This window comes from Ictidomys tridecemlineatus, chromosome 8 (genome assembly GCF_052094955.1).
Source record: "Ictidomys tridecemlineatus isolate mIctTri1 chromosome 8, mIctTri1.hap1, whole genome shotgun sequence".
In the NCBI taxonomy this organism is placed as follows: domain Eukaryota; kingdom Metazoa; phylum Chordata; class Mammalia; order Rodentia; family Sciuridae; genus Ictidomys; species Ictidomys tridecemlineatus.
The window spans coordinates 109,925,163-109,935,488 of NC_135484.1; the positions used below are offsets into that span (position 1 = coordinate 109,925,163).

The 10,326-nt window shown below is 47.5% G+C and overlaps 1 long non-coding RNA gene across 1 annotated transcript; it reads left to right on the forward strand.

Moving 5' to 3' along the window:
• The first annotated feature begins 202 nt into the window (after window positions 1-202).
• LOC144366213 (uncharacterized) lies at window positions 203-8,182 on the forward strand. Its single transcript, XR_013425173.1, has 2 exons — window positions 203-6,458; window positions 7,398-8,182. It is a non-coding gene; the product is annotated as an uncharacterized LOC144366213 (long non-coding RNA).
• Window positions 8,183-10,326: the final 2,144 nt, after the last annotated feature.

Genomic DNA, 10,326 nt, shown 5'->3' on the forward strand with positions numbered 1-10,326 from the left:
AACAGCACTTGTTTAACCAGCTGTTTAATTTCTTTAATATTATTTTGCTCAAAAACTTACACTTATAACCAACTTGCACAGACCTTCTTTATCACTTACTTAAACCCTCTTAATTACTCCTTCTGTTCACATCATGAAACAATATTTGTAAACCTTTGAATCTGAGCAGATTATTTCATAGACATTTATTAGGGCCTTTTTTTTGAACACCTAGAATAACTTATAAGCTTAAGATCTCCTTTTTTAATTTGTTTACCAGATTTAAATTGAGCCATTTGAATCACATGAATCAAAGATATTTGGATCCATTTTTAATTTTTTTGAGCGCTCCTCATCTGTCAATTGTCATATCACTGCATGATATATGGACATACACACAGACATACTGACATACAACACTAACACAAGTGTAACACATAACACAAAAGGCCTTGCAGATTTCTCAGGTGAAATCTCATTGCAATGTTAAAAAAAAACTCCAGTTGATCAAAAATAGAACTTATCAGAAAAACATTAACTTCTCTGTAGGATGAAAATCATGAGCTCAAAAGAATATAGAATCTAAGAAAAGGCAAAAGTCCTAGAAAAAATTGACCGGCCAGTAATTAGTAAATGCCATACAATTTACTCTTTGGTTTAAGACACTTTTACTCTTTTTTTGGGGGGGGGCCTGAGCTCCAGGCTGCTTCTGTTTGCATATCAGCGTAAGCCCTGGCTGAGGTCTGGAAGGACCTGGAAAACCGGAATTCTGAGCAGAAATTTCATGCCTAAGGCATTTTAACCATAAGTCACAATTTTTAGGTTTGGAAGTAGAAATAAGATACAATTTACAAAATTTCATCTTTATATCTTCCTACACTAGAAAAACTTGCTCACACAAAACTGAAAATAGGATCTTTCTTGATAATATAAAAGCCACCATCAGAAGAAGTTCCTTCAGGATCATTAAGCTACTTTCTTTGTTCTGAAGTTTCTAAAGTTACATTAAATCACCTGGAAAAAATCCACACGCTACCATGTATATCTAAAATTAAGCTTTGAAAATTTCCAAGACTGTTGCTAATTAATGTCATTTTAGTAAGCCAGACCAATGTTTTAATTCAACACTTTTCCTAAATCCTACACACTGAGAGAAAGAGATACCAAATCATAATTTACTATCCTTGCCCAAATCAATGCACTGTATACCTAGTGAAATCTCCTTAGGCTACCCAGTTCAAAAATTGATGAAAAAATAAAACAATGATTGGGAGTTACTTGCCAACTTGGAAGTAGAGTTCTTTTAATTTTCTATCCTAAGTATTTAAAGTTCTCTGGTATGAACTATCTGAAATCACAAACTAAACAATTACCTAACTCTAACTTTTAACTGTAAGATTATGCAATGTTTCAAACTCATTTAGATACCAGATTTTACAATGAAACATCTTTTAGACACACATTTAGCCTAGATTATCCCCAAGAAACAATCTATAATAACCTTTAAAACCGACCAGATAAGAAAAATTCTCTCCAGGTTTTGAACTTCCATTTAATTATCAGTGGCACCTTAGATTTCCCATGAGTGGACCAGATGTTCTCACATAGGGGCAATTATAGGTGTAAAATCAAGGGTCTCCGTGTGACTGACTTTACTGCATTTAGGTGGAGTAATCCTTACAGTGCAGGGAAATCATGAGGAAATTTCCCCAAAGCGAAAATGGCTTTGGCAGCTGCTGGGAATTCCTCAGTTTCCCTTTCACTTGCAAGATTAGCTCCTTTGGATAGATCCAATCCCAGGCAATCTGGCTTATCTCCTAACCTTCCAGTAGAGTCAGTTTTTATCTGCCTTAGGTCTTGAAGGGGGAGGGGGTATGTACTTTGATCAGCCCAAATTTTTCTCTGATTCTTTTTCCTCAGTGAGTCCAAGATTTTTTCTCTTCATGGCAGATATCATAGCTAAGTCTACTTTACACTGTTGGCATAATTTAGGATTTTCCCTTAGAGCGAAGAAAATCTGAACATACAGCACCTCACACCATTTCCTTTTTTGTAAACTTTATCAAACTGTAAAACTTAAAATTGATATTTCCCTCTGGTGGCCAGGTCTCTCCATCAGAGAGTTTGTATTGAGGCCAGGCCAAGAAAATGAGGCGCTTTTTCCTTGAGCATCTGAGGTTCAAATTTATCCCAATTTTTCAATACGCAGGCTAGTGGTGCACCTGGCGTATTGGAGAGAGAAGCTCCTGTCTGAGTGAGGAAAACATGACTCAGGCGCCCATGCTGCGCCGGAGAAAACTGTTCTCCTTAGGGACGTCTCCCTAACCTTGAGCTTCCTAAACGGTCCAGAAAACCCGTCTCTCACCTGGCTTTGCCAAGGGGTTTCTGGTCCCCTTTAGCAAAGTGCTAGGGTCTCAGTTTGCCCTGTGCCAAAGACCCTGGGAGGATTCAGACTTAAGGGCTTTACTGCTTTCCTCCCGGCCACTAAAAACCCATTGAATCGTGTGCTCTTTGTTGCCTTCGCCTTTGCTCTGTAGACTAGCAGATTACTAGAATTGATTCTAAAAAAAATGCTTCTCTTAGCAGCTTAAGGAACACAGCTCATTTTAAACATTGGGTGGTAAAACAGACTATTGAAAGTTACCTATGCACCTTAGAGAACCTGGGCAGATTTTACTAATTATCTCATGCCTTTTTCTCAGTCCTACAACCTGAATTCCTAACGTTTCTGACCTGCGAAGGAAGGGAAGCATCCAGGAGGAATGGATGCAGGGTTGGGAGTGTTGCAAGGCCCATACGGAGGCAAATGTGATTGGGGCTTTCCCTCAGTGCCGTTCATCTACCGATCACCCTAGATACCCCTGGGGGCTGTCGGAAGGGGGCTCAAGAGAAAGGAACCTTTGGAAACGTCTGAGAGTAGCCCAGACCGGGATTCCGCAGTTGTTCCAAACTCCTTCCTCCACCTCCACGCATCTGAGGCAGATCGGGATTCGGGACACTGTGTACTCACGCCAATTGCTCTCCAGGCCCAGACAGAAAAGTTGGAAACGGCTTTGGCAGAACCCAACATGCCTGCTCTGTATTGAACAGGTGATTGAGAGCTGCCTAGGCCGGGAAACCTCTCACCCGAGTCTTGTAGAGTGGCGGCTGCACTAGTTGCATTTAAGTAGCCGACGGGTGCCCACCTTACCTCCAGAAAGAAAGAGAGAGAGAAAGATGCATCTCAAACAGACATGGGGTGCGTAGAGAGGCGCTTACCTCGGTGTAGAATATCTCGGTATGGGACCTCCAATATGTTACCGCTGTTGACAGGTGACGAGTTCTTGCTCCCCGATGTTGAAGAATAACACCAAAGAAGCACGCCGAGGCAAGGTCAGAGTACAGATTAGAAATTTATTAAAGGACAGAAGAAAAGACTTCTCCCGGAGGAAGAAGGGGACCCAGAAGGTGGAATCCGTGGAAGTGCAGTTGTCTCCCCTTTTTATAGTTCTTTCAGTGATGGAATGTAGGTTGGAAGGCCTGAGGGGTGGGACACAGGTGGGCCAAAGAAGTAGTCTGAGCAGGAAGGACTTTTGAGATGGGCTTATCACTTCTCTGGAATGGGCTATCTCCAAATCTGTTGGGGGCTGTTCATTAACACTTCTTCCAGGTGGACTTTGGCCTAGGGCCTTTTCAGGACTTCATTAACATTCCATGAGTTGTCCTGTATTTTCCCTGAGTCATTCCCAGCATGGCCTCCATTTTAGATTTCACTCGATTTTAGACCCGATTTACCTAACTACACTAACTACCTAACTTTAAACCTGGCTTCAGCACCACCCAGGACTCGCTGTTGTCGTGGGCAAATTACTCCTCGCTTCGGTTTCTTCCTTCTTAAATCGACGGGGTGGGCTTCCGTGGTTCCTGGCTCCTCACGCTGACACTTGGGATCCAAGGGGCTGGCTGACCCCCGGATGTCTGGGTGCCCCTGGAGGGACTACACGCTATTAGGCAAGCGGGGCCTATCACGGGGAGGAAAAGGATTCTCTCCCCTCCCCCCTTCTCCACCAGCCTTCTCCACCCTGCCTCCATCCCTCTCTGCTGGCCCCCAGGAGGCTGAACTGCGAGGTTAAATAAATATCTGACGGTGGCTCCAGGAAACGAGTCAAGACCGCTGCCGAGAGAAAAAACCCAGACCTCGGTGGAGATCCGCCCCGAATCTCAAGCAGCTCTCGCTCCGCCCAGGATGACTGCGGAGGTTTTGGCCCCCTCGGGCCTCGCCCAAATTCCCCAAGATAGCCAGCCTCCTCCGGGCGGGCGCAGCCCCTCTGCTCCGACCTCCTCTAGCCCTGGGGCTGGGCAAGCCCGGGTCGATGCGCTGGGGTTACCGTATTTCCTCTTCTTGCGCCCTAGGTTTTGAGCGCAGGTAATAAGTTCTCCAACACTCTTCTCCAAGAGTGCTCTCCTTACTATGGAAAGGGCTCTATTGGGAGTGGGAAGACAGGAGGCTTCGGTTTTGCTCTCTTAACTCGACCATTAATTTCTGCTGACCTGCCTTCTTTTAAGTCCAGTTTCCTTTTTCCACCTGAACACATAGTAGGCATCTCAAATTCAGCTTGCATGACTTCAACATTTCAAACTCTTGCCCGGCCCCCAAACCCCCCATCCCCAGTCCTGTACCCGTCAGTCTCCTGCATTTCAGGAAAGGGTAACTTGTCTTCCCAGTTGTTCCAGAAGAAAATCTTGGGGGTTATTCTCAACTTTTTTTTCCTGCCAAAACTCATCTGAATGCTTAGCAAACCTTATTTTGCTTTCCAAATATGTGTAGAAGTTGCTTTTCTTCACCACACTCCACTGAGCTCACTGTTCCAAGCCACCATCTTTTCTTGCTGAGACATTGCAACACTTAACTTGGTCCCTTCCCCACCTCTTTTTTTCTTAGTCCACCCTGAACAGAGCACCCAGAGTTTTCATTTTAAAACTAAAGTCAGATCTTGTCCCTCTTATGTGTTTAGAATCCTCCAGTGACTGTACATCTCACTCAGGAACAGTTCCTTACCAGACCCTACTGATCTCATCACCTCCCTGTCCTTCCCTCCTACCCGGCCACTCACATTCTCCTCTAGCCACACTGCCCCCTCACTGTTCCACAGGCAGATCCACACACTGCTGCCTCAGGGCCTTTGAACTGCTGTCCCCTCTGCTTGAAATAATCCTTCCCCAGCACCCTGATGTGCTGCCCATCCTGCTTTGAAGTTTTGTCTGACCAATACCCCACCTGTTACCCACACAGGTGGTCCATTTCCTTTGCCCTGCTTCCTTTTTCCCAGTAGTATTTGGGGAAAGGGATACTGGGAATTGAACAAATGGCACCTTACCACTGAGTTACATCCCCTGGTCTTTTGATTTTTTTCTTCCAAGACAGAGTCTTACTAAGTTGCTGAAGCTGGCTTCAAACTTGTGATCTGATCCTTTCAACTCAGCCTTTTGAGTCTTTGGAATTACAGATGTGAGGCCCCTGCCTGGCCCAGTAGCTTTTTGGATACTGGGGACTGAACCCAGAGATGCTTGAGCATGAAACTACATCCCTAGGTCTTTTTAAATTTCTTTTAAAATTTGAAGACAAGGTCTAAGTTGCTTAGGGCCTCATTAAATTGCTGAGTCTGGTCTCTAACTTGTGATCCTCCTGCCTCAGCCTCGAAAGTCACTGGGATAACAGGTGTGCACCACCAGTCCCAGCCTCCCAGTAGCATTTTTTGCTGTCTGGCATGCTGCATATCTTGCCTATCTCTTTCTCCTAGATTGCAGATTCTATAAAGACTGAGGTTTTGAAATGAGTCTCAGTTCTAGCCGGGGGTGGTGGCCCATGCCTGTTACCCCAGTAATTCAGGAGGCTGAGGCAGGAGAATTGGGAGTTCAAAGCTAGCCTCAGCAGAAGTGAGGTGCTAAGCAAATCAGTGAGACCCTGTCTCTAAATAAAATATAAAATAGGGCTGGGATGTGGCTCAGTGGTCGAGTGCCCCTGAGTTCAATCCCCAGTATCCCATCCCCCTCCAAAAAACAGTCTCAGCCCTAGAGCAGGACTTCCCACAACGAGGCACTCACTTCTGTTGAAGGAATTCACTCATCACTTGCCCTGCCTGGGCCTTAGTTTCCTCATCTGTACAGGGAAATAGGACCCAGTGAACATCTCCCTCTGCCTTGAGAATGAGTCTATGGTAAGAGATGAGGGAAGGCTAGACTATGGGGCTAAGCTTTGTGCACCTGCAGAGCAGCACAGAGCAGAGAAGCCTTACCCCAGGGAGGCTGCAGCCTCGTCCACAGGGCTCATTCATTGGTGAAGTGTCTGTGAAGATCTCTGGTGCACCAGCCTGGGCCAAGACCCTGGGAGAGGCCAGGATGCACAGAGCAAGACCAGGGCCAGCAGTTAAGAGACTTGGGCCATCAGCACATCTGTCCTAGGTTGGATGCCCCTCAGTTCTCCTAACTATAAGTGACAGGTAATCCCACCTGCCCTATATGACTCATGAATCAGACTGAATATCAAATAAGATAACTCCACCATGCACGAGACAAGAATTAACACATAAGGCAAGGTCTCAGTCCTTCAAGAGCTTAGAGTGTGCTCTTTGTAGCTTATCTGTCTCCCAAAGATCCCCCCAAGGTCCTCCAATCCCCTATTTCAGTCTGGGTCTTGGGTGGGACCCCTTGAGACTGGAAGACTCCCCAGCCTTCACTTGAGCTATCTTCCTTCCTGACCCCACACAGCCAAAAGAAGGCTCCCCCTGGTGGCACTTACAAAAATAACAGGTCTCAGCGAGTCCTTGACCACAGAAAGGGAGAGAAGGAAGAGGCCCCAAGAGGGAGTTTCCGAACCTTGGGAAAGAAGCAGGGCAAATCTGAGAAAAAAGTCAGTCCTCAAACAGAATGTCAGGCTGGAGGGACCTGGGGCCTCCTACATTACCCTGTTTTATAGACCAGGAAACAGAGTTCAGAGAAAGGGAGGTAGAGCAGGATCAGAACCAGGCTGTCTACACACTCTTCCGCTGGAGCTCGCTCTGTGCCACCAGGTGTCATATGTATTGACACAAGTCAAGGAATGAATCATGTCGATCCCAGTATCCCCTGAGGGCCTCTGTACGCACAGCCTTCTCTCCCAGGGCAGATTCCCAAATGTCAGAGTCTCTGCATCCGGGGTGACCAGAATAACTTTGGATCTAATCTGTGACAGAGTCAGAGATCAGAGACAGACAATTCACCCGGGCTTTCTGTTCTTACTAGGTATGGATATAGGGGAGAAGATGGGACTCAAATAAATCCTGCTGAGATCCAAAATGACCTGCTCAACTGGAGGGGTGTGTGGGAGGGACTATTATAGTTGAAAGTAGGGACTACTTAACAAAAAACAAGAAACACCCAAACTTCATTTTCTAATTTAGGTCTTGCTGCTATTAGCCCATTTTCGAGATGAAAACAATGAATCATCGAAGTTCAAGTCACCAAGGTCAGGAAGAGCCTTCGGGAAAGACCAATGACTGCCTGATTTTTATTGAGCTGATTTTAGAAGGACTTTTCCCAACCGGAGATGGCCTCCTACCATGGGGGAGATTTCTCTTGCCTTCTTTGGATTCTGGTAGTCGGAGGAGTCCCTGGCTCCTGTTTAAGGTCATGGGGAAGGCGAGGCCTGGGCACAGAGATTGCAGCAGCAGAAGAAGAGTGCAGTGCTGGGTGGCCAGAGGAAAGGGCTCCTCACCTTCTCAGTGGCTGGCTGATGGAAAGCCTGGATTCTGATGACCCTATGCAAGGGCCACCGTGGAAATATACCCATGCTGTCTAGGAAGAAGAAGATCCTGCTCTCCAGTTTCCTTGATGCATCAGCAGGTGCTCAGTAGATGGAGGAGATCCTGGCTGGGACTGGAGGACACCAGGATCTGGATTCCAGTGCTGACCTTTAGACACCAAGACTGCACCATATAGAGCAGAGGGTGGCAACGCAGGCTCTGGAGTCAGATTCCTGGGTTCATGTGCCAGGTGACAATTTCATAGATCTGTGGCCTCGACTTCACCTCTCTGAGCCTCTGTTTTCTTTTCAGTAAAATGGGAATAATAGCACTTACTTAAAATTGTTGGAAGCATAACATGAATGAATGACACTAAGTATTTAAAAAAAAATGCCTGGGGTCTAGTAAGTGCTCAATAAACATTGTCAACTATTACAAAAGAACCGTCCATGGGAGTTACATGAGCTAATAAGGTCGATTCACAGACTTAGATCTCAGAATCCTGAAGTCCCTTTGGCTCTGCCATTTTTCTGTGGCTCTGGGGTTGTTTTCTTAGTCTAGAGGGCAATAAAAGTCAGGGGGCTATCACACAGGATGGGGGACCCCCAAGGCCTAACCTGGTTGCCCAGGCCTTGGTGCCAAGAGGGTATCTGGGGATGATTCCCAGGGTCCTGAGGGTCATAGACTGTCCTGCCTCGAGCCTGTCCCTTGTGGTGAGCTGGAGAGAGGCTTTTGTGGGAGAGAGGCAGGCAGGGAAGGTTCCTGGCCCGTCATGTTTACTGAACTGCACTGAATTATGACTAAATGCCAAGATCTGGCTTCAGGCAATTGCCTAAATCATTTAGGGGTTGACAGGGAAGGGAGGGAGGGGACATGGGGAGCTGGAGGGAGAATGTTCCTGTAATTCTTCAGTCTGAGGTACATTAAGGAGCCATAAGCCATGTCGAGAGCTTGAATTACATTAGAGAGATTATCCTGTTACAGTTCATAATCCTGGATAATATACCGTCTTGGAGCACACCTGCCCGTGATAAATCTCGCCTGTAATGGCCTGACCCTGGGGACTCAGGGACGATGGGGCAGCTGGTAGGGGCTATCAGAGTGGACACAGTCTCTGCAGAGGCACCTGTGAGGCCCAGTGTCCTCCTGACTCACCTCTGTGCCCCTTGCCCCTGCCTCACCTTGGAAGGAATAGAGGAAGCCACAGCTTCAGATTTCTCTGTTTCCATTCAAGTTGCCTGATGCCCAAGGATTCCCCCAACTCTAACTCCCACCCCACGACCCTGCTTCCTACTGTGGGAGGAGAATGGGGACAGGCCATCTGTATCCCTGTCTCCAGACTCTGTTTCCTCTGATTGCCTGCCCCCTAATCTCTCCAAACCCAGATGCTGAGAACCCGCATTGATATTCTCCTTAGCTCCAGCTCAGGGCTCTGACCTCCTGTTACAAGGGGGTGTGTCATCAGCCACCTGCAGTGTCAGCAAACCTTTTCTGAATGTCTGTCTCTTCAGCTAGATTGCAAGCGTCTGAGATTGGGAACCATGACCTTCACTACAGCACTCAGCGCGGGCAGGTCTAGCAGCTTGCCCACGGTCACAACTAGTTGGTGGTAGCCAATCACCGGGGCTGTGGCCACTTCAGAATGCTGTCTCTACCTGAGGCTGTGTCTTGTGTCACCGGTGGGCCTGGCCTCACTTTCCATGAGCGGTTGAGCCCTTCCTGGATCGTATCTGCCTTGCCCTGGGGGACCTCACCATCCGAGTGCTGACTCTCTCCTGGTGGATCTGGTGTAGAATGGCACCTGACCCTCTCAGGTTCATCTCTAGACTTTTCAAGGGACTGAATGTACTCATTAACCCTCCCCTGAGGGTTCTGCTTACCCGGCGCTTGCCCTTTTTCCTCTGCAGACCAAGGCTCAGGTCCCAGGTCCTGGGAGGCCCGGCAGGAGCTGGCCACCTGCTAGATCCCTACTACCTCCCTGCATGACACCCCAAGCCCCATCTCCCCAAACTCTGCTCTACCCCTCCCACCTGCCTTCCCCAAGTGCATATACCATGTGTCACATGGGAGGAAATGTTTGGGGACCTCCTGGGTTAGCCACGTCACTCAGTCTTCCACAGTGGTCCTCAAAGCTACCATTCAGCCAGCGCTCACTAAATGCAAACCACGGGGATGTATTTTTCCTTGATTTATCTCATTTGCCCCAGGCCAACTGTACGACAGAGGTACTAATCAGTTCTATTTTATAGATAAAAATACAGAGACTCGTATACAGAGTTTAAACATGCCATCTGTCCAGACCTCGCCTAGCGCAGAGCTGGCATTGAAACCAGGCCTGATGTTCCAGGCTTGGGAGCTTCACCCCTGAGGCCACACTGGCTACTTAGGTGAGTGCTGCACCCAGGCTGCTGCTCCAGCCACCCTCCACCCAGGCCACCCTTCTCCAATCTTTCTGGTCCCTGTGGTTTTCTTTTGCACCGCCCCCCCACTCTTCTGCTGTGAGGTTCGGGAACTGCATCCCAGGTTGCTGTGCCCCGTGGACTCCTTCCCTCTGGTCCACTCCACATCACTGCTGCCGAGACAGGAA